Source organism: Lycorma delicatula, chromosome 3 (assembly GCF_047948215.1).
Source record: "Lycorma delicatula isolate Av1 chromosome 3, ASM4794821v1, whole genome shotgun sequence".
In the NCBI taxonomy this organism is placed as follows: Eukaryota; Metazoa; Arthropoda; class Insecta; order Hemiptera; family Fulgoridae; genus Lycorma; species Lycorma delicatula.
In genome coordinates this window covers 25,221,917-25,243,117 of record NC_134457.1, presented here as the reverse complement: position 1 = coordinate 25,243,117, position 21,201 = coordinate 25,221,917, and the positions used below count along the sequence as shown (strand labels likewise).

General features: G+C 31.6%; 1 protein-coding gene across 2 annotated transcripts in view; it reads left to right on the top strand.

The window, feature by feature from the left end:
• LOC142321461 (uncharacterized) overlaps positions 1–21,201 on the top strand; it is a 221,734-nt gene that overhangs the window by 105,813 nt on the left and 94,720 nt on the right. For both annotated transcript variants that reach the window (XM_075359560.1, XM_075359561.1), the window contains exon 2: positions 990–1,032. The gene's annotated coding sequence lies outside the window, so the exon portion shown is untranslated. The remainder of the gene's footprint in view (positions 1–989; positions 1,033–21,201) is intronic.

Here is a 21,201-nt window from a genome sequence, read left to right as displayed (position 1 = left end):
TTATTATTATTATTTTCTCTTTGATCTATTCCTTTGTTCTACAAATTTTTTAATTTTTTTTAAACAATTGGCCAAAAAGGAATGTAATGTATTTAGGGTGTATGAATGTATGTGTTATGTATGTTTGTTACACCGAAGCATCTCAACGGCTGAACCGATTTAGAAGTATGAGCCCGCACTGGAATCCTTACGTTTCTGGGATTGTCATAACCTAAATAAGTATATATATATATATATATATATATATATATATATATACATTTAAATAAATTTGAAAAATAAATTATACCATTTACAAATAATGCAGCAAAATCAATACGTCAAACAAAATTAACAATATCATTCGAAGATATAGTCAACGGGAAGTTTACATTTAGTACGAGGGCATTTTAAGCAAGTCATATTGGCATAAATCCTTCACGGATCTAATGAAAATGGTCCGAAATTTAGGGGCTCGCACTTTTATATTTCACTGTTGTGTAATGATCTGCACTGGCCGGATAACCATTTTTTTTTTAGTTTTTTTTGGCAGTCATATTTTTTTAATTTTATCAGATTTAAAACTTATTTTTCTATAAGGTTGAAACTCAGTAGTGAGAATCTGGTTGAATGGTTTTTTATAATAAAGTTGTTTTTTGTTTTTTTTTACACTCCACACAATTTTGGAGTTAGACAAGTATTTTCTTTTAACAAACATAAACTTAAAGTGATAATTAAGTACTTGCAGGGAAATTAGTATGTTTGAATGTATATTTAAGTTGATTTATGTAAATTCGCTGATCACAGTAATACGTTATACCCACCCTAGATAAACATAAACTGGAACTTTTTTTGTTGAATGAATGCCCGTTTTCTAAAAAAGGTATTCCTTGTTTGGATGGAATTATTAAAAAATGAATTTTTACTTTTTCTTTAAACTATGTTCTAATATTTATTTAAATTGTTTTATTTTATATTATATTATTAATTTTATAATTATTTATTTTCAGAGGGAAATTTCTGGAGACATTCGTTTATCTTTCATGAAAATAAGTAAGTTATATTACTACAATATAATTTAATCTGTATTTCTTGTTGAAGTAATCTTATTTTCTTTTAAAAAAAATATTGAAAGTTGTTTTAAAATATTTTTAATATGTATTAGTTAATTTTTATGTTTATAATAATAATAATGATAATATTTTAGAAAAGGTTGCTGTGTACAGTTTATCTTTTCAGATCTGAAAGGACATAAATCAGATTATCATGGCCAGATCGATCATTCATACAACGATTAAACGTTTACTCATTAACATAATTAGGACACAACCATAAACGTATTGTTTTTTTTACGTAAAAATAAAAATATAGCATCTGTACTTTGTGAAAATTCTATTTATAGATTTACTAATTAAATATTATTCTATAACCTTAAGTGTTTTTATAACATTTAAAAATAGGTTATCTCTTATCCATACACAAAAATGCAATTGAGGACGATTATTAAATTTAATGTTTTCTTATCGTACAGAAATTTTTTTTACTTACATGGAAATAAAATAATTTAAAAAAAAATAATATCGTATTATAACTTAACTTTAGAGGCCTTTTAAATTGAACATTATCATACTTAAAATCTATTATAACTCTTTATTTAAACAAATTTAGGAATTTACTTACGGTTATAAACTAAGCTTTTATGTTTTTAAACGTTACTCAAAATAATTTTATTCATGATATTAATATTCAAATATTGAAAATTAGTTTTTTATCCCCACCCCCAGTTTTAACGAGAATGTTTGTAAGAAAGAAAGAAATATTGAATTACTTTTACAAAACATTTTACGTTAATTTTAGAAAATATGCGTTTCCTATAATTTTGGAAATCTATTCATAGTTAAAATATTTATAGATGTGTATCACTCATTTAATTTAAAGAAAGCTTATTTTTAATATTTATTTAGGATCGGAGATAAAAATTAAAAAACGAAAATTTAAACCCGTATAAGTCGCAACAATTGTGTTTTTACTTTCCTGGCATCATAACTCTTAGAGGCTACGCTGCAAGAATGAAAGTATGGTAATAAGTAAAAAAATGGGGTATGGGTTTTTCATTTCTTGACCTTTCATGACCCAGGGACCCCCAAAAAAAGGTGGGCGGTAATTGTAGGTACGTATATATGTACGTGTTTTACCGTGTTTGAAGCTTAACTAATAACTGGATAAACGAATTTTGGTGAAATTTTGTAGAAACACGTTTGTATGGGACAATTTGTTAATTTTGTTTAATTTTTTTTGCGATTAATTTTCTCAAAATTTTGTAAATATAACCCCACTTTAAATAATCTTAGTTCATGGATGAATGCTTATTTTATCAGTTTTTAAAAAAAACGATTCTCCAAAATTCTTCCCTTCCCCAAAAATCGAATGTTTATATTCATTGCATTTTACCCAAAAAAACAGTTGGCGAGTTTGAGTATCGATGTCAGGTCATCGAATAAAGTAGACTCAGGTTCAGAAGTACCTCGGGGTGGTGTACCTTAATGAGAAATTTAGTTTTCAGAGGCACCTTCAATACGTCACAGAAGGCGCTTTTAGCGCCTTTTTGGAATCCGACGTGTGGTCAATCCAGATTGGAGTCTCAATTTTAAGACCCTAAGCACAAGGGCGTGTGCGAAGCAATTATGTTGTATGCTGCGCCAGTTTGGGCGGATAGGATGAAATTCCATAGTTGTCCATAGTAGTCTGGTAACTACCCGTCACCGAGTAGTTACCGGACAGTTTCACTGGAGACGGTCTTGGTGATTGCGAGAGTGAAACCGGTTGTCATTCTATCTCTTGAGAGACAGGAGCGGTATGTTTCTAGGAAATTGGGTGAGTTGACTTCCGAAAAGGTTCGGGAAATCGAGCAACATGGTTATGATATATGGCAGGCTAGATGGGATGTGACTATTGATGGGCGATATACGCACGATCTCTTTCCAGATATTAGAAGCTTGCGGCGCGCCTCATGGGTTTCTCCTAACAAATACATAACTCAGTTTCTTACCGGTCACGGAGCCTTCAGGAATAAACTGGTTGGGTTCGGCCTGTTAGATTCGGGTCTGTGCCCGCAGTGTGGGGTGCAGGACGATGCCTTCCATGTGTTGAATGAGTGCGCCAAATACGATCTGGAGCGCACCGCACTAATTTGTCGGCTGGATACCGTCGGAGCAACGCTTGACATCAGTCAAAACTGGAAGGACCGGGCTGAATGGTCAGTGGTTGCAGAATTTCTGCACTATTTGGCTAGGGAACGGATTGCGGAGGGTATCTAGGGCGCTGCTTAGTCTTGTTCCTGCGTACTTTGTTTTGTTTCGGTTTATTGTTAGTGTTGTTTTTTGTTGTGTTAATGTTTTAGTTGTTTTGTCATTAGTTTAATTTTTTGTTTTTGTTTTGGTGTTTTTACACGTTTGTGTCGCATGTGAACTCACTTTACCTTTCGGGTAGGTAGGTGTTTCAGTTCCTTCGACGACTATAGTTTTCAGTCTTTCTTGAGATTAGAAATGTGTTTTGTTATTTTTAGTAATCGTTACACCTATGTAAATGTCGCTTGTGGCATTCGCATCGGTGGCATCCTGGGCTGAAGCAACTGAGGTTGTCATATGCCGAGCTATATAAGATAACCTCCGGTAAAGGCCATCAGGAATTGGTACGGAGGAGGAGGTTGGAGGGTTCTTCCCCTACGGGATCAGGACCTTGTACCGCCATGCTAACATTTGTTTCAGTTTCTACCGAAGTCTCAACGGTATAAAGGTAGCTTCAAAATAGGTCTGTGAAAATCACTTATCACGGTTTTTCGTCCAGACATTCACTGACAGGTTAATGATTTTTATCTCGAAAATGTCAAAAGATGATAGAGCAAAACCGCACATTTATTTGATTTAATAATTTTCATTTCAAATAAAAAAAAAAATAACCTAGTTTTACTTTTGCGTTAAAATGTAAACTAACTTTTTTATCAATCCTTATTATAGTGTAATTCGCCGGCTTATTATATTGTTTTGGTTGTATATTCTCCATTCTGACGCGAAATATTTAATCATATTTTTAATTAGAAATATTAATTCATCCTCGATGTAATTATTTTTTTCATTATTAATCCCTTTTTTTATTCAGCTTATCAAAGACAGTTTACCAATTTAAAAAATATATATATATTATTTATTAAATAATGACCAGATAGAAAACTATTTGTTTGAAAATGTCCATATTTAGTGAATAAGGCTTTTTTTCTCATTTCATACGGACGTAAATTTTAAGTAAAATTAAAATGCCGATCTCCATGGCGGAGTGGTAGCGTCTCGGCCTTTCTTCTGAAGGTCCCGGATTTGAATCCCGGTCAGGCATGGCATTTTCTATACGCTACAAAATTTCTTTTTTCTATCCCACGCACAAGCTTCAAGCTTAAGTGGCGATATCATAAAGCAAAAGAAAATGTATACATGAAAGATGTTTTACTTAAGCTATCTTTTAAATTTTTTTTAGAACGAAAAATTGAAATAATATAATAATATTTTATACCATGTGTCCCACAAAGAGGTGTAGTATGCTTTGGATTTAGTATCGCTCGCTCATTCCCCCATCGATTCTATTGAAACTTTACAGACCTTTTAATAAAGGTTTTAAAAATATTCTGTGAATATTTCAACCTTCTAGGATTTATAGAAAAAAATGGCGGCTTTCAAATAAAAACATCGATTTCAGATAAACCAGTTTTTTATTGATTACAAAATAGCTGGTAAAAATAATTAAAAACAGATGATAATTAGAACTAGAATAATTAAAAACAGTTAGATGATTAGTCATGGTTATGAGTAATTATTGTTTTATTCAACTTAAATGGTTGATTAACTATCATCTGTTTTTAATTAATTTTACCCGCTATTTTGTAATGAATAAAAAATGTGGTTTATCTGAAATTAATGTTTTTATTTGAAAGGCGCCATTTTGTTTTTATAAATCCTGGAAGGTTGAAATTTTCACAGAACATTTTTCCAATCTTTTTTAAAAGATCTGTAAAGTTTCAATAGAATCAGTGGAGGAACGGGCGAGCAATATTAAATCAAAAGCGTATACCCTTCGTGGGAAATCTCTATATTAAAGGATATTCAGATACAACAGTAACGTGTTCTCACAGTACAATGAAATTCTACCAGTACCAATGAAAATAATATGTTGTTGGCTTGTTTTGTAATCGACATGTTCAAACTTGTCCGGGGCAGTACAGTACAATGCTACCACGGTGCACAGATGTGTGAAGGCAGTGGAAATAAAATTAGTACCCAACGGTATTGTTCAGTTCTCACTACAGTAATACCGTGTGCTTGCGTTATTATTATTATGTTTAAATTGTGTATACTTTATTAAGTAGGTTAATATTTTTTAAGTATTTTATTATTTTCTATTTTTATTACTTATTTTATTTATTTACTATATACAAAATACTATTTATAAATATGAATGATGAATAGTAGATTTAACTAGTGCGGCGACATCTTGTAATGTATGATTTAGGAAATGAAAAGTAAATGGATGCAAATCATAAAGGAAAAGTCTTAAATGAGATAGCTAACCAAATGAAAACTGATGGTAAATACATGTAATGTTTTTATTTCTCGTAGCAACTAATTTGCTATGACCGAAACAGATACGTAAGATTTGTTGACATAGGAATTTATTTACAGTCGTTTATAAATAATTGATTTTTAAACATGGTTTTCTTGCCATGGTGCATGTCTAATTTTTGAAATAAAATAACTTTTAAAAATTCTTACACGAAAAGCATCTCGTGATAAATTTTCCCTCCCTACAACCTATTTTTTTTTAAATTCCTTTCTTTTCGGTATTATTGGTTTTATTAACTAGTATTTCGGACTTGACCGCTATTCCCCTATGTGTTTTTTTATAAAATTATGGATAAACAGTGGCGGCTAGCGTATAGGCACTTTGGAATTGCAACACCCGCTATTTCCACTTTATATTATCGATAACATTTAATATAATGAGTTCTTTTTTCTTTATACATGTATAATATACTCGTATAATCCTTAAGGTTAATGTCAGTAGCCATCCCCCAGTTTATGAAAAGATACAAAAATGTTTGTACGAAAATGTGCGTTTCACAGTTCCAGCAGCGTGGTATTTGGCTGTGGTACGCATGCGCACATAGGAATCTGCACGCGAGGCTGCGAGGGAGAGAGAGCACTGTCGCTTCCGCAGTGCCGACCTTGGCGTGCTGGTGGAAGGTAATTTTTTTTTACCCCACGTGTGTATGGAACACACACGGGATAAAAAAAACCTTTTCTATTTTAGTCGGTGGAAGGAATATGAAAGCGGTTTAGTTATTTTTTCAGTAGTGATCAGAAGATGGCGGAAAGCAAGGCTGTTTGATTGCCAAATCTGTATAATTAGTAAAATCGTATAATTGCCAAAAAAAAAATTGTAAAATTGCCAAATCGTATAATTAGTAAAAACTAATTATGTGTTTGTTTCTGTGTACATAGAAATTTAAATTAAGCACCACTGTACTATAGTGTTTTTAAGCAAACATTTTATTAAGTTATTATCTAATAATACTAAAAAATATTATCTACATTGTCATATTATTATTTATTCGGTTAAATCGAATATGGTTTTTAAGCACAATGCGCTTAAAAACCGTGTATGATATTCTTGAATGTAATAAAGTGTAAAATTAGATTATTATCCTGCTTTCAGCTATTCTATTTGATTCATTTTTTCGATTCTTTTATTTTTCAGAAAATTTAACCATTGCCTTGAAAAGGCCCCAAAAAAATGTTCTGGAGCAGCACCTCCACTAATTTTAGCTACGAGCCGCCACTGTAGATAACACTATATGCTAAATCTATATTGACTAGTATTTTTTAGTTTTGATTGAATTCAGCGGTTATAAATTCTGAATTTTTGCGTCAGTATTCAGAAAAAATTTTCAAGGACTCTTTTGAAGCGGAATAAATGATAATTAAACTTGTGTTTAACATTGTCGTATAATTGTTTCCCAAGGTACGATTTCATCAGAAATGTTCTGAGCGGGCCATCTTGGAACAACTAGTTTAATACTCGTACTTCACTACAGATATACTGTTGTGTGCGAATAGCTGACTAAGTATCACTGTCACGGCACGACACTGCGAGGGCACGTCCTTATAAGGGCATTGTTGTGTTTGAATAGATCTTTAATAGGAAAAATATTGGGAAATAAAATAATTTTCTACGAATTTTTTTTCAATTTTTTATATTATTTTTACCGTTATTATGAAGAATATTATAAGTTTCAAATTATCGATAAGATGTAACACCTTAAATATTATTAAAATATTATATATATATATATATATATATATATTATGTATTTTTTTTTTTTTAGTAAATGATTAATTAATCTAATCTATTAATAAAATGAATCTACGAGTATTAATAGTTCTACCTGTTAATGTAATAACTAATTAAATAATCACATTATTGTGTTAAGAAACAACATTTTCTTTTATTCCCGATAATCGTGAAAACTACTGACCAATCATACGAAAATCTAATCTAGCTTTATTATAACCAACTCACCGGATTGGTAAGGTTTGAACTGCGGCAAACTTTACCAACCTCACTGCTATAAAAATCATAAAATTAAAAAATCTGCTGTGGACACCACATGACTTCCTTGAATCCCTATTAAATTACATACACACATTTATTTTTTAATGAAAAGGGAAAATTTTATTTCACTTATAACTTCTGACTTTTTTATTTTCTTTTTATTGTTATTATTGAATTATTATTTATTGTATTTTTTTTTTACAATCAGATGTTAATAATTATTAATAAATCAATATATTTAAGTTAAAAAAAGGAAATGAAGTCAAATTCGAACCGATGTGTCTTTCCCTTGTAAGATCCAATTATTTCATTAATTAAAATTTTATTTGCCTATAACTCTGGAACCGATGAAAATCACTTAAGATATATCATTGAAAATCTCTGTGAATGAAGGCTTATTACTGCAGTTAAGAAAAAGTCCAAAATCCAACAAATTTGAATTTTGAGCTTTTTTGGACACTTTTGGTTCAGTTGGTTGCAGTTAAAAGGGGAAGTACACAACTATATGGTACAACAGTCCTAAATCCAAAATTTCAACATCCTGCGGCTAATCGTTTTTGAGTTATGCGAGATACATATATACGTACATACAGACGTCACGCCAAAACTAGTGAAAATCGTATCAGGGATGGTCAAAATGATATTTCCGTTGAAATCTGAAAACCGAAATTTTTCGCGATCACAATACTTCCTTTACTTCGTACAAGGATGTAAAAAACGTGTAAATAAATAACATAAAAACTTATTTTACTAAATTTAATGACAGTTGTTTATATCGATCATTGTTTATGTCAGTATCGACGACTTCTTCCCAGTTTTATGTGATTTATTAAATTTATAGCTGTTTATAAAAGATCAATTTATAGTAATATAAGTAAAAAGAAATTAGTTTGATAATAGAAATAAAGGGAATGATGACTACTTACATATAAAACAGTTTTGATGGTTTGGGGATATTCATTTTTGATATCAATATAGACTTTTTGATATTTCTATCACCATCATCATCATCAGTGATTCTTCCTCTCATGTCTGAGGTGATAATCCGATTCATATTCCACTGACCACTTTTTGCCGCAGCTCAGACTCCTCTGTCGTTCGAATCACTTGTTATATGTTTTACTAAATTTAATTTCATTGTCTAATCTGGATGTAACCCTCAAGAACTTACTCTCATGAGACTAAAGTAGTACTCTGTAGATTTTTATATTGTAAACTAATTTTCCAGGAGGATAAACCTTACACATAATTGGAATAGATTCGACTTTCAATTTGGTATTAATATTTTCATTTTGCCTAGTTCGGTGAGATCACAGATAGGAAGAACAACTTCTAGCACTATTAGAATTTACGATCGTAGACGACGAGAATCTACGCCAGAGTGTTGTCAAAGACCTGAAGAGGAACGTTTACGCTCGGCTCAAAATCGAATTCAACGTTCAAGAAATATGTTAGGCCTTAAATCAGCTTCTGATTATCATTCTGAGATTTATTAAGTGAATTTGAATAAAATACGTAACACGATTAAAATATGTAACCATTGCGAGCCAATAAATGAAATGATAAAAATTCTGGACTTTGTTTTGCTGGGGGCAAAGTATTTGTTGAACAAATATTCTCCTGAATTCATTAAAAATTTGATTTTGGAAACACATTTTTTATATAAAGATTTCTTAGATTTTTTACGCATTACATAAACCTATTTCAAATTATATCATTTGGAGCAAAAGAGATAAGAGAACGGGAGATCTGAATAGTGATAACTCTGAGAGCAACAGTCCACACATATTTACTAATTCTATACGAATATAACGCGGGCGAAGCCGCGATGGGTTATACTAGTTAATCTAATATTAATTAATTTATTATTTACAGTTAAATAATATGACGTTCCCTCATTAATCCATGTCTGTTATTTTTAGGAAACCCTAAATATGAAATATATAAAAAAATATTTTCTTAGCAAATTTTATTTTTTTAAATTCTTACTTTTAATTTATTTATAGAAAACGTCAACAACTAGTAAATCGTAGAATAATTTTTAAAGTTCATTCAACAGTTTATAAAAATATATTTTAAAAAAAATTGCAGCATTTAATGGAGTTTAATATTTGTTTTTTTTTTGTACTCATATTGAAGGAATAGAATTAAAAAGATCGTTTCTCCTCAAAAGAGGACGAGAATCTTTTGTAGATAATTTTTGTAGAACTTAAGCACGACCTGCCATGCCGGACGTATTGCTGGTATGCGGGGATGCTCATTAGTGTCGCAAGGGCACTCCCCTGGGCTGAGTAATACTTGATTGTTGAGCCGGCCCAGAGGTGTAGGAGAACAAAAAACACATACAAAAAAAGGCACAGTAAATTATTATTATTAAATAATATAATCAGTTATTATTATTATTCTTCAACTTTTATATGAGAGGCTTTATAGTTATTTTTGGGAGTCGAGGGCCACGAGTTTGCTCTCCGGTTACGCGATATACTGATCTCGCGAATGAGTTTTTTCAGCCACCTTGATTTCTTCCACTGAATCTAAGATTTAGATCCGAGATTTCTTCGTTATTGGACACGGGTCAAGGTTGGCAATCCTGGTGCGGATTGAGTAGCATCGGGCCTGTCGGTGCTGCTTCTGCGACTTCACCATGGTGCTGGCTAGACTGTGACCTTAGCGACGGGACTACTGTGAACAGGACTTTCGGAGCTCTTATGTGTGTGTGATTTACGGATGAGAGATATGTTTGTTTCGTTTCAATCTTTTTACAATAATAATATTATTTTGCTTATTTAATTATTTATATTTCCTGTTAGATGGCATAGTTTTTTTTTCGCTCGTTACTATCAGTTTGTATTTTTGACATAGGATGTCATCCATTTTTATTTTATCATTTTGTAATTTTTTTACAGTTAAATTTTTATTCGTTTATTTTATAACTATATTTTGTTGTCTTTTGGGAGCTATAGTCTATATCATGTTGGTTCTTTATAATTCGTAATTTTCGTTACACAAGATTTAGGTTAACGTAGCATAAGCTAGTTGAAGTTTTTTCTCATGGACGAATTTGTTTATTTCACCCATGACTGCGTAATATGGAAAGTCTTTTGCGGCACTCTCTCATTTACCTGCCAACCCGTCCGCTCACGTTGGTGAATGGAGATTTGCTGAAAGGGGTGAGGTTGAAGCCAACCATTTAAAAAAACATTATTATTGTTATAATGGATTGAGTAATAATATATATAGTATAATAATAACAGAGATTCAGCAATTTAAGTTTGAAGTCGTTTCCTCTGGTTAGTTATATATGAAAACGCTACTAAATCTGACATTAATCAATTAATATGCTGATTTGCTTCAGTTTTGAATGAAATACAAAGATACAAAGAAATAGTATGAAAAAAGTGGCTTGTTCTAAACAGTGTGAATCAGATTTGTGTTAGCAATACAGATCAATTATTATTTTTATTAATCCGGTAAATTCTGTAACAAAACAAAAACAGTGGTACAAACAATTAGTTGCGTTTATTATAGGATTTGACCTATGAACTGATGACCAGCAGACACAATTATCAGAGCAAATCGTAGAGTCAGTGTGAAAGAGATAGATGGAAGGATGGATGGAAGGGTGAAAAGATAGGATGTTTCATTTTAAATATACGGTAAATGATTAAAATATAAACTAACAGAGGATAAAATGGTGCTTCTACAAAACGGTTTAATTAGTATAACTCTACCGTATAACATTAATTAATGAGATAATTGCTGAATACTTTTATACTTAATGTAGGCTACTTCATACTTATTGAACACCAATCAAATGTAAATGCTGTTAAGTACAAATCGTATAAGAATCTTTTTTTTTAACCTGTCTTACGAGTTACGAAATTTAAATTTAAAAATTTAATGGTAAATGATGACTTCAAATCTATACGATTTCCTGTCATATAAATTAACTTTTTTTCATACCTTCTATTATTAATTCTAACTGATTTAAATCGAAATTTTACAAAATATTTTATAATTCAGATTTTTTTATTGGGCTAAATTTCATCAAAAATATCTACTTGTCTTAAAATTTTAAAACATTTTTCCTGTTTTCTTTGAAACCAATGTTAAAAAATAAATCTCAAAACATAGTTGTTTCTGATTCATTGCTTACACAAATACACACACAACTTAAATAAATATTTATCATCTTATTTAAATATGATATTTTTTCGTTTATTTAATTCAATGACGTAACTAAAGCGCGCGCGCGCGCATACCGTATTTTATTCGCGCAGGTATAACGGTAATACCCACCGGATTGGTCTAGTGATGAACGCGTCTTCCCAAATCAGCTGATTTGGAAGTCGAGAGTTCCAGCCAGAGTTCAAGTCCGAGTAAAGTCAGTTATTTTTACACGGATTTGAATACTAGATCGTGGATACCGGTGTTCTTTGGTGGTTGGGTTTCAATTAACCACACATCTCAGGAATAGTCGAACTGAGACTATGCAAGACTACACTTCATTTACACTCATACATATCATCCTCATTCATCCTCTGAAGTATTATCTAACGGTAATTACCGGAGACTAAACAGAAAAAAGAAAAAAAAAGTGTGACGGTACTAGCGGCAACGGTCGGCACTAACTGAACTATGTAATTTCACAACTTACATAGAACTAATTTCGCTTGTATGGTCAGTAGACTGGTGTAGCCGCGAGGCTTAACGCACCAGGTACTGCGTCAACCGAGCGATCGAGACTCAGCCAGACCGAGTTACGTTTATACACTTTAAATATTATTCATTTATTTAAATTCTACCGCTCACCTGTAATATCCCAACACAGCAGCAGTTTAGAGCATTTTTTCGGGTGGTGATATGATTTTGAAAAATAGATTTTTGCAAATATTGTTATTTTTTAATTGATAACAAATATGCTTAAGAAAAATTTGACCTTAATTAGACGAAATCTCGAAATACTGAGGTGACCTTGCTTTACAGCCTTGGCCTTGCTTGACCTTTTAAGGTGAAAATTTAATGGCATCAATGCCCCATATATAGAAGTAATATAACCAAGTTTGGTCAAATTCGGTCTAGTATTTCTGGAGATATAAGGTAATTTAGAGGCCAATGACCAAACACATATACGCCTACATAAGAGTATTAACATCGGAATATTTCTATCTGATTTTTTTGGTTTTGTGGGTTCCTTAGGTGTCAAAACGTCAAGATCGGGTGAAAACCCGCATATGCCCAAATTGGACCGATTACAATATTTTCCCTTCTAGAGCTATAGCTCTGCTACAGCGCTATCTAGAAGGGAAATAAAAGTAAAAGATAGTTTAGTAGAACGGCTTTTAAAATAATGAACATTATTCGCTTAATGAAATACTTTCGAATAAGTTGTTTTATTTTTTATTTATTTATTTTTTTTTTACTTGTTATTTAATTTCAAAATACTTCATCATATATCCTCAATTATCCTTATCATATATTCTAATCTTTGTTTCTTAAATTAATAACACGCATGTTTGTCAGTATATGACAGAAACATAGTTTTTCTTATACTTTCTATTATTCTTTAGATATTACTTTGTATCACCACATATGTGTAGCTTACATTATTCTGCTTTTCGGTTTCCCTGTTTTTCTAAGCTTTTTGATTTTCCTATTTTGTTGCTAATAAAGCGTTCATTCCATATTGAGGCTAGAAACCCTCTTTCCATATAAAGAAATAAACATGAATTGTTTATAGGTTTTTTAATCGTTTTTATACGTAAAATGTAGTTTAAATTTTATCTGTATGTATTCCACCAATTTCCGCATACAATTTTATTAGTAGCCAAGTGCATTCTTTTGGCTTTGAAGGCTTAAAGTATTCAAAGTTGTCACCTCATTAAAATTAGTCACAAATGAGAGATTTTTTTCTTTGATAATGCCCGAAAGACGAGTTGTTACAAGTTGTTAATTCTGGACTCCTGGCGACCATTGTATTTCAGAATCCCTACCAATGCTTTGCACTTCAAAGTATTACTTTAAAAATTTTCTTACCGACTGAGCAAAATGAGCTAAAACACTAACTTACTGTAAAATTCCAGTTAATTTTATACTAATGAATCGAAGCTGAGGAATAAATTAATTTTCAACCATGTTAAAGTATGCTGCTAATGTTTCCTTTAAAAGAGTACAGAATGATCATAAATTATTCAGCGTATTTCAGATGTTAATAAAAAAATAACAAAGCAATGTACTTACATACATGTTTTATTGTTGAACAGGGAATTTCAAAAAGTTTTGTTTACAACACTTATTAACTTCTAACAAGTCGCACATAAGCATCTTTTGTGGGGCATAAAATGTCTAGAAGATATTAAATTTCGCCACACATTACGAATAATATCTAGAGTTAATCTATTAATTACACCATCGATTCTTCTTTTTATTTTATTGATGTTGTCAACCTTTGTTGCGTTCATCCTGATTTTGACATACGTCCAAAAAAATAAATCGAACAGCAGATAGAGTGTACAAGCAGATAGTCTGTAACATGTAAACCCCTGCCTGGTGGAACCCCGTTTTGTTGTAAGTAAACGTTTGGTTGCCGATGTTCAATTTTTGGTTCTGCATATTTGTGTAACATGTTTATATAATTAGTGCTAGTAACCGTTGGGTCAGCGAATAAGAATGGCACGATCATTTCATAAGCAGGTAATGTACACCAAACATTAATTTTCGGCTTGAGGCTTATTTTTCGGCATGAGGGTTTTTTCTACCCAAATCAGAGAATTATGTCGATTAACGTGAATAAAAAGAGGGAAGGTATCTTTGCTAGAGAAGATTACTTTTTCTAAAAGCACATTATCTTCGTTCACTTTATTAAAAATGTCAACGGAAAGATTGTTACGGCGTGGTTTATCGTTATTTCAGTTGCATACACCGATTGAATTTTGTACGCATGGATTTTAGGCGCTTGTGTAGAATTTTCGAATTTGTCGATTCCGGTATTTCCAGTTCTAAACTCGCACTACGAGTCGATTTATCCGGGATTCTCTGAAAAGTTTCTCTTACTCGATCCACCACTTCCTTAGAGACGGACGATCTGAATGCACCTTTTTTGTGTACTACACTTCCTGTATACTTAAACTGTTTATACCAACATTTAATAAGGTCTTTATGAGTCTTTATTAGAAGGATCAAGGCGTACTCTAAACGAAAACGTCTACGAACAGTAATAACAAATCTGCTTTCATGAGACTATAGGATGCACATTGCTTCCTTCTGAACGGTAGCCATTGCTTAACTGATAATCCCCCGGTCGTTACATCGCGCCGGCGTGTTGATTCAAGATTAACATACACTAATATTTGATAAAATCAGCACACGTTATATTGCTTTTTAATTTTTTATTAACCCCTAAAATGCGCTGAATAATTTATTATTATTATTTTATTAGATATACAGAGTGATTCAAAGAAACGGGACATTTTAAAAATTAAATAACGTTAATGAAAATTTTTTTTTTGAAAATGAATTTTATTTCGAGTAATTGTACAAATGTTGCCATTTTAGGATACATACATTTCAGTTTATTTTTAAAGATGACATCTTGCAGGTGACCTCCTCTTCTACATAAACACTCACGAAGTCTCTTCGTTAAATTGTTCATGGTTTGACGTAACATCTCGACTGGAATTTCCGCAATTGCTTCTCGGATCTTTGCCTTCAGTTCTTCCGTTGTAGCAGGTCTACTGTGGAACACTTTGGTTTTAAGGTGACCCCACAAAAACTAATCGCAAGCTGAGAGATCAGGCGATCTGGGAGGCTATCCAATGTCACCATTTCGTGAAATGACACGTTGTCCAAACAATCGGCATACAGCTGCCATCGATATTCGTGCAGTATGTGACGTTGCTTCGTCTTGTTGAAACCAGGCTGTGTTAAGAATCGCTGGAAATCTCTTTTGTTGTTCCACAACAAAGGTTTCAAGCACGGCTACGTAACGAGCCGATGTCACTATAATCGCAAGACCGTTGTCATCCTCAAAAAAATAAGGGCCTATAACACCGCAAGATGACATAGCACACCACACGGTCACTTTCTGGCTGTGCAACGGACGCTGGTGTAGCTGCGTAGGATTTTCTGCTGCCCGGTATCTAAAATTTTGCTTGTTAACAAATCCACTGAGGTGGAAATGCGCTTCGTCTGACATCCACAGTTCGTGAACAAACTCTTCGTTATCATTTATCTTCTGAAGCATTACATTACAGAATTGTGCTCGCACAACTGCATCGTTCGGTTTCAGTTCCTGGACGATCTGCAACTTTTATGGATGGAATTGCAAGTCCTTCACTAAAATTCTTCGAACACTTAAACTATGCAATTGTAAAGATGCTGAGAGACGACGGATTGACCGATGTAGACTTCGTGTGACAGCCTACACAAGCAGGCTTAAACAGTTTAAATACTTTTTTCATTATTTTTGAATTGTTGAACGGGAACTGTTTTTTATTAATATTTTTAATTTTAATATTAACTATGAAGACTTTTTCATGGTTGATTTAAGAGGAAATCCTGAACAGGTTTTCTCATCCATAACAGAGCTTAATTTCTGGTAATAATTCGTAACGAAGAAAAAGCTTGTCTATGGAAAAAAAAAGTTTTGTACTATTTAAAACATCTTTTCCGTTTTGTTTTTGTTATTTAAATTTAGATTTGTTTGAAAAATCCTTTACGAATTATCGGTAAATTATGAAAAAGTTAGACTTTAATAATTTTTCGTTTGATTTTCTGGTAGGAAAAATTTAATGTTAATTGTTTTACATCTAAACTTTTTTTAGTTTCTTTATTTACTCTATAAATTTATAAAAAGGAGTTCTGAAAAACAAAGGATGTACCGCTGTGAATTTTCTGAACATTCTAGTTAATAAGAGCTAATAATGGACTAATATTTTATAATTTTCGAAATAATATGCATCATTTAACTTTTATACCGTTTTCAGTTACTAATTTATATCTTTTCTTTGGTAAAAAAACTTAAAACAATCCGTCTAGAAATTTTGTACTGTAGATAAAAAGCAAATATGATTTAAAAAGTATGAATTTTAAGAAAATATTTACTTTTCCGGAGTTATATTGTTGCTCGAAGAACATAGCTACTATATGAAGGAAAATACTCGTATAGCGATTGGCCAAAATTTTGGGTAAAGGAGGTTTTCCAAACGTCGAAGATTCAAGAACTCAGTCCAAAAAAACAGCAAAAAATTCATGGAAATTTTTGGAAGATGTCCGTATGTTGGACTGTATTTTTTATGAATATCTCCGAATTGGTTCAACATAGATTCTTTGAAAATGGCTCTAAACGTTTTTTTTTTTTTATATATGGGACAATGATGGTATTCAATTTTGGATAAAACTTTAAAAATATTAATGTAGGAAGGGATTGTTTTTTCACTGGTTTTTATTACTTCCTTGTACGAAGTAAAGGAAGTATTGTGATCGCAAAAAATTTCGGTTTTCAGATATCAACAGAGCTGTCCATTTTGACCATCCCTGAATCTATTTTGACTAGTTTCTGCGTGACGTCTGTACATACGTACGTACGTATGTATCTCGCATAACTCAAAAGCGATTAGCCATAGGATGTTGAAGTTTTGGATTTAGGACTGTTGTAACATTTAATTGTGCACCTCCCCTTTTGATTGCAACCGAAAGGACCAAAAGTGTCTAAAAAAGCTCAAAATCCAAATTTGTTGAATTTTTTAATTTTTCTTCACCGCAGTAATAAGCCTTCATTCAGATCTTTTCAATGATATATCTTAAGTGGTACTTATTTTCATTGGTTTCAGAGTTATAAGCAAATAATATTTTAATTAATGAAATATTTGGATCTTACAAGGAGAAGGCAGATCGGTTCGAATCAGACTTCATTTCCTTTTTTTTTTAACTTTTTTTATAATTTAAATACATTGATTTATTAATAATTATCCTGTGATTGTAAAAAAAAAATTACAATAAATAATAATTCAATAATAACAATAAAAAATCAGAAGTTACTAGTGAAATAAAATTTTATGTGCTTTTAAAAGCATGTATATGCAATTTAATAGGCGTATAAGGAAGTCATGTGGCGTCCACAACAGATTTTTTTTTTAATTGTAATTATAGTGTAAATATAGTATAATTTTAATGATTAAAAAGTCATTTGGTCAAGGGGTCAACTGAAACCCAAAAGATTTTTATTAAGAATTTTTATTTTTTTCTGGATTGTACTTTTATACTGCATAATTTTTAAAGTAAAATCTATTTTATAAAGGAGTTCAAATCTGGCTTAAATTTTTTTTACTGAACATTTTTATCTTTTCGGACTTGAGATCTGCTTCCAATACCCGGTGAACCAAATCAATAAAAACATAAAAACACAATTTTCAAAATTAATGATAATAAAATGATCATAGTCATTATCATTAATAGATTATATTTAATAATAATAATATTCACAATTTCTATTTTCATTGATTTTATTTTACTTTAATAAGGTTGTATAAATTTTATTTAATAAAGTCGGATTACGTGACGGAATGGTAGCGTCTCGGCCTTTCATCCGGAGGTCTGGGGTTTGAATCTTGGTTAAACATACTACTTTTCTTACGCTACAAAATTCCATTTCCATACTCCACGCACAAGCTTTTTCAAGCTTATGCGGCAATATCATCAAGCAAACAAAAGACTTTTTTTTTCATTCGAAAGTAGAAAAATAATATTTATAATTTTAAATTTTACTTAGCAACTTAATTTTATTCTATTATTTTCATTTTTACATTTTGCTGGACATAAGGAACAGCGCTGAGAAAGTTTTATAATCCTTTACCGTTTTTTTTTCTAAAGTTTTGAACATCGAAAAACTTAAGAATTCTTATTTTAATCTGACAAAGAAATCTTTTCTGTTATTATTTCCTAAGTTTATATTTTCTATAATTTTGTCTTACATGGCCGTTTTTTCTGAGTTTTAATAGAAAGTGTTTACAGATGTTACTTAACATCAAAAAAATGTCGTAATACTTTTTCTTAATACATTCTTCATATAATATGAGAAAAAAATAACAGTTAATAATCCTTTCAGTTTTGTATTTTAATAGGGACAACAAATAATCATATATCATTGTACAGAATAACATAGTTGCCGGTAAATATTTAACTATTAAGTTACATCTACTCCGATTTATAACTATTGCTTAACCATGTGTAAAAGTATATTACGTTATAAAATACTTAAACGTATACACAGGTTTGTCGCTTAAATACCTATGTACATAACTTAACTTATACTATTTAATGTATAGTCGCTTAATGAAATATTTACAATTTAACCGGTTGTTAAATAAACTGTTCTTGCAATTAATTTTATTAATGCCGGTCTATAAATATTTTACGCTAAAATAATATATCCATAATTTCCGCTAGAAAAATGTTTATTCTGTTAGAATAAACTTTTAACACAGATAGTCTAGAAGCACATGATATTGCGTATCATGCACGTTACGTTGAAACTTATTAAAAACATATCTTACTTGATATATAATGTAGATTTCCTATTTTTTTTTTGTTATTTTATCGATCAACTTTTTTTCTTTGCAAGATTGGTAATACCGATATTTATAAATATAGTTTTTTTGATATATTAAAGGTATTAACATTATATTTACCTATCAGGAATTGAGATAAGAAATAAAAAAAAAGCTGACAACTGAGGGTTGTTTCTAATACACGGATTACACACACAACTTAATTTAAAATATTTATCATATTATTAAAATATAATATTTATTCGTTTATTTAATTCAATGATTCTAACTAAAGAGCGACTGCATACTTTATTTAATTCGCGCGGGTGTGGCAGTACTAGCGGCGACGGTCGGCACTAACTAAACTAATGGAATTTCACATTATATATAGAACAAATTTCACTTGTACGGTCGGCAGACTGGTGTAGCCGCGAGGCTTAACTCATCAGGTACCGAATAGACCGGGTGATCGAATTCGAGATCCAGCGAGACCAAGTTACTTTTTTACACTTTAAATATTATTCATTTATTTAATTCTACCACTCATCTATGACGTCACAATGTACCAGTAATTTAGGCGTATTTTGGGGTGGGGGTATTTTTTGCAAATATTGTTATTTTTTTAATTATTAACAAATGTGCCTAAGAAAAACATGAACTTAATTAGGCGAAATCTCGAGATACTGAGGGTGACCTTGCTCTACAGCTTCATTCCCTTGATCTTTTAAGTTGAAAATTTAATAGCATCAATGCCCCCCCCCCCCCCCCATATATAGTAGTAATCTGATCAAGTTTGGTCAAATTAGGTCCAGTAGTTCTGAAGGTATAAGGTGATTTAAAGGCCAGCACCGAACACACACACACACACATACACATGTACGTACGAACTTAACATCCGTAAAATTTCCATCCGGTTTTTTGGGTTCATTAGGTGTCAAAACGTCAAAATCCGGTGAAATCGCATGTGCCAAGATTGGACCGATTACAATACTTTCCCTTCTAGATCTGTAGCTGTGCTATAACTCTATCTAGACGGGAAGGTTTTTCATTTTTTTGCTCTTTATTTATATTTATTTCTTTTTTAGATTAGAAGTTTTTCTGTAACTTGTATTTTATCACTCGAATAGAAAACACCGAATGGCTGTGAGAATTCCGAAACCAGTTAATACAAAAAAAATCATACTCGATTCACTCTGAGAGCTCTAATCCACTACGCCACTGCAGATATGTCGCAAACTGGCGGTTGTTTCTAATGTCGGCATATCACGACACTGTTTGTTTACATTCGACCGGATGTTGATTTCGCCAAAATGGATAGACCTAGCTTCGTATCATGCCAACATAATATCGTTCGTTTCCTTATATCAAAAATAGTCAGAGCGCCGAATATTTTTCGGCGAACAATCGCACATATTCTTTCGCACATTCTCAACATTTATATTCATTCAAATTTAATTAAGATTTCTAATCAAATAAATTTATAAAAGCTGTAAGTAGAATTCCAGTCCGTATGGACAAGCAGTTATTAAAATATCATCAGTTAGATTTAAACCTAAACCTGAATTAATTTTAGACCTAGCTATTTAACACTGTTATCGATAGTAAAAGTACAGTAGAAACTGAAGTTAAAATGTCAGGACGATTAGTCGAGCCATTTCGGAAATACCACTGTGACTTAGATACAAGCATCAGATTTGATGGACGTTTCTCTCTAGTACCCACACGGCATTGCGCAATTGCTTAAAAGTTCTCTATACAGAATTCGTGTTGTTCACGAGTTGTTATCTACAGACACTGGAAAACGTGTAGTTTTCTGACAGCGCCTTCATTTACATTCATACATATTAATCTCATTAATCCTCTGAAGTAATATCTTACGGTGGTTCCGGAGGTTAAACAGAAAAAGAAAAGGGTTCATGACATCTGTAAGGCCAAATGGGGAAGAACTCGATGATTGGTTTCGGTCGGATGAGGCACGGTTCCACTTTGATGGATATGTGAACGCACAGAATTCACGCAT